General features: G+C 34.3%; 1 pseudogene; it reads right to left on the minus strand.

Moving 5' to 3' along the window:
• Window positions 1–305: 305 nt before the first annotated feature.
• Window positions 306–1,034, minus strand: LOC107519289 (annotated as a pseudogene).
• Window positions 1,035–4,165: the final 3,131 nt, after the last annotated feature.

Raw genomic sequence — 4,165 nt, forward strand, 5'->3', positions numbered from 1 at the left:
TCCACAGATTAGCAAGTGTAGTAAGACGTGTTGCTCAGGCATAAATAAGGTCAGTCACCAGGGAATTGAAGAAGGTAAGCTAATATTTTCCATTACAGTAACTGACAGGTGGTGTTCATATTGGCTCCCTCTGAACCCTCATTCCTAAGAGAATTGTTCACAGGGGTGTCCGTGTTTTCTGTCTTTGCAGGGGACTTGATTTATTGTGGAATCCAGAGCGTCACTTTGGCTTATGTCACTTATTTATTTCTGTAACTTTTTTTTTCTGATGTCTGATCTTATTTATTTGTTACTCTTACAAAATCTCATTTTTGACTAGACTTAGACTTAGAGATAAAAACTTTCAGAGAGGAAAGTCTACATCTCTTAGCTATCTGTTCCTGGCATTTTTATTTGTCCTCCTTCATTCTCTTGGCCAAAAATTTAGCCTTTAGCCTCTTCCTTGTTTTTCTTAGTACACTGTTTCTTCACAGCAATATGCCAATGTTTGTATTGCAGGACCCGTGGAGTAACAAGACACTGAATCTTGGGCACTTTGGTCCTAGGTTTCTTTCTTTGTTTAAAAGCTTTCTCAAAACATATTGGCAGACAACATATTTTCCAGAGACATTGAAAAGTTTGCAGGTTCTACTAGCTCTTTTGGGTCTCAGGCAACAAGACACAGTAGTATCAGTAAAACCAGGAATGTCTTTCTCCCCTTTCTTTTACAAAACCAAGTTGAGAATATTCAGATTGACATCCATAATGTAACCCCAAACAGATTTGCCCTTTATTTCTCCAGTCCTCCTTGGTCTATAACAAGAATGCCCTTTACTCAATAGCAGGTGAACATGACCCTGGGTCAAGACATCCTGCTTCTTGGGGAAACCTAGTCTATTGTTCCCACCACTGATTCGAACCACATAACCTTTCCATTTTTCACCCAGAGTTTCTGTGTCCATATGCTTCTCATAAAAGGTATAAGGTTTGTGTTCATTATCCACTTCAATGATCTTCTGGCAGCTGGTGGCTAGGAAAGATATGTTCAGCTTCATCCTGAAGCTGTCCACCACCTCCAAGGTGCCATGAAAAAGAACCTGTAGCTATTATTTTCTAAGTAGATATTTGAACCTCATGTATGAGAATCTATCAATCAATGTTAACTAAGAACCTGCTATGCACTGGAATTTTTTTTTTTATTCAAGACTAAGGGCCATTGAGAAAAAGTCTGAAATGATCTTTGTTAATAAGCAGTATTTCTCAATATTTTTTTTCATTATTGCTCCAAAAGGAGAAAAATTTAATTTAGGTTTTCCCTAAGAAAAGAAATTAAATAATAAGGAATGTGATTTTGTCAGGTTGAGTCGAGGTTTGGAGGACCACACACCATTGCACCAAGGTTTTTCCACACTTTATAAGAACCAGTTTCACCTTTGTGGGGGCAATGCGATCTGCCTCGAGAAAGCAAAGAACACATTGGGCGGATCTAGTAGGGAGAGATGTGAGAAGGCAGAAAAATATAATGAAAAAAGTCAAAGGTTTGGAATCAGATTCCTTGACTTTGACGTGACATTAGTGTTTATATTCCTCAATTTCCTCACTTGAAGATAATATAATAATGACTCCTTCCTCATAGTTTTACATGAGGATTAGATAGTACTTATATGGCACTTAGTAAAATGCTTGGCATGAAGTGAGCACTAAATAAATGGTAGTTTGGAACCAAAATCTATACTAGTTATCTGTTGCAACATAATCAATTGCTTAAACTTAACATTTAAAACAGCAAGCATGTATTATCTCAGGCGGATTCTGAGGATAAGGAATCCAGGATCAGCTTGGCTGTGTAGTTCTGGCTTGGTGGCCTCTTTTTTGCATTTCTATTCCATATTTTAAGTGATGTAAGAAACAGCACACCAAAACTCAGCATAATATTCATAAAGACATCGTATTACATTATGTTCTATCCTGTTTTTGAGGACTTCCTGGAGAAAAGTATAAGAATAGCTGTGATTTCTGGAGTGGTTGCTTTATTTGTCATTCAAGGATGCTCTACGATATGTAATAATAAGATTTCACTTTTCACATTGGAAAAAGCAAATGTAGAAAGATCGTATCATGTGTACGTGTATTAGCATCATGCTTGTCTTTTTGTTTTCTCTTTTCTGCTCTCTCTTTCTTCTGTTTTTGTTTTATGTTCTTGTAGACATCCTTAAAATCTTTTGGAATAAGACAATCAATAAGTAAACAAAACACTATAAATATAATTATACATATATAAGTGCATAAAACATGGATAACCTAAGAAGAATACATTTTAAATACATATTGATTAAATTTGAAATAGAAATAAAAACAATGTTACTTACTGTAGAACAAAAATGTGAAACAGTGGTAAATTTTATAAAATAGGTGTAAGACTTCTACATTAAAAATTAAAAAACATTGCTTAGAGAAAATAAAGATGACATAAATTAAAAGACTCAATATTATTATTGCCAGTAATCCCAAGGTTGATATAAAGACTCCACATAATGTCAACCAAAATTAAATTAGGCTTTTTTGACAGAAATTGATGTGCCAATTTTAAATTTATATTAAAATGTAAGGACCTAGAATAACCTAAAGAAATTTGAAAAATGACAAAATTGGAGGACATGCACTACTAGATTTCAATATTTATTCTAAAAGCTACATTTAACAAGACAATATGGTATTGGTGCAAGAATAGAAATATAGATCAATGACACAGGATAGAGTGCAGAAATAGACCCAAATAAAGGTGGCCAATTGATTTTAGTAAAGTTACAAAGGTAATTTATTGGGGGAAAGATAGTCTTTTTAATAAATGGTGCTGGAACAAAGAGCTATCCATATGCCAATAAATAAGTAGGTAGATTGATAGATGGATAGATAGGTAAATATCAACCATACTTAAAAATTAACTCAAAATGGATCATAGAACTAAATGAAAGAGCTAAAACTAAACTAGAAAAATAGGAGAAAATCTTTATAACAAAAATCACATAATAAAATGGACTGATAAGTTGGACTTCACAATTTAAAACTTTGTTCTTCAAAAGACACTGTTAAGAAAAGAAAAAGGCAAACCACAGGCTTAATTTTTTAATAACATTTAGACACTCATACACTGCTGGTAGGAATGTAAAATGGTATATCGCTGGCTTTGGAAAACAGTCATGTTTCTTATAAAGTTAAAGATACACACACTGTTCCACCCAGTAATTCCTATCCTAGGCATCTTTTCAGGAGAAATGAAAACATGTACACAAAAACTCATGAAAGTCCAAAACAATTTTATTTATAATAATAACTCAAATATGGGAAAAACCAAATATCCATCAACTGGTGAACGAATAAACAAGCTGAGAGAATAAATACCCCATTTACTTGCCTTTAGAGTAGGACAAGCCTGAGGTGTGTTTTACATCCTCTTTCTAAGTTTCTCAGTAGGCCTAATCCCTGGTTACTTGCATAAAATCCTACTAATCAGCTCTTCTTGCACTACTTTTCTTTCTCTTCTTTGTCACATTTACTCCTTCCCTTGCCAACATGTCCTCAATCACACCCAAATAAACCACTTGCACTTAGACCCTTGTCTCAGGATCTGGGGAAGTTCAGCCCAAGTCATTTCTTCTTGGGTGGGAGTTATGATCTGGTTTCAAAGCATTCTTTATTCCATAACTACCCCTAAAGGAAATTTGTGGTTGGAATTCTCCAGTAGCTTTTCAAATGGTGTGTGGCTTTGGTCACAATAAAGACTGATGTGTCAAGATGACACGTAGGAGCAAGAGTTTGTAGACTTTGTTCTAGATGAAAATCTGCCATTATAACTAGAACTTTGGAACCTTTCCCTAATATCCCTGTGCATGTCACATGAAACATGTTAAGACTTAAACTGGGGGAAAAGCAAACTCTACTCTTCACTTTCTCTTATAGAAAAATAACCTTGTCTTTCATTGGGTATAATTACAGACAAATATCTGTTATGACACATTTTTTAAATTTTATTTTTCAATTATGGGTGACATACAATATTATATTAGTTTTGGGTGTACAACATGGTGATTAGGCATTAATATAACTTATGAAATGATCACCTCATTCAGTCTAGTGCCCATCTGACACCATACATAGTTATATAATATTATCAACTATAATGCCA

Source organism: Rousettus aegyptiacus, unplaced genomic scaffold, assembly GCF_014176215.1.
Source record: "Rousettus aegyptiacus isolate mRouAeg1 unplaced genomic scaffold, mRouAeg1.p scaffold_m13_p_6, whole genome shotgun sequence".
NCBI classification, from domain to species: domain Eukaryota; kingdom Metazoa; phylum Chordata; class Mammalia; order Chiroptera; family Pteropodidae; genus Rousettus; species Rousettus aegyptiacus.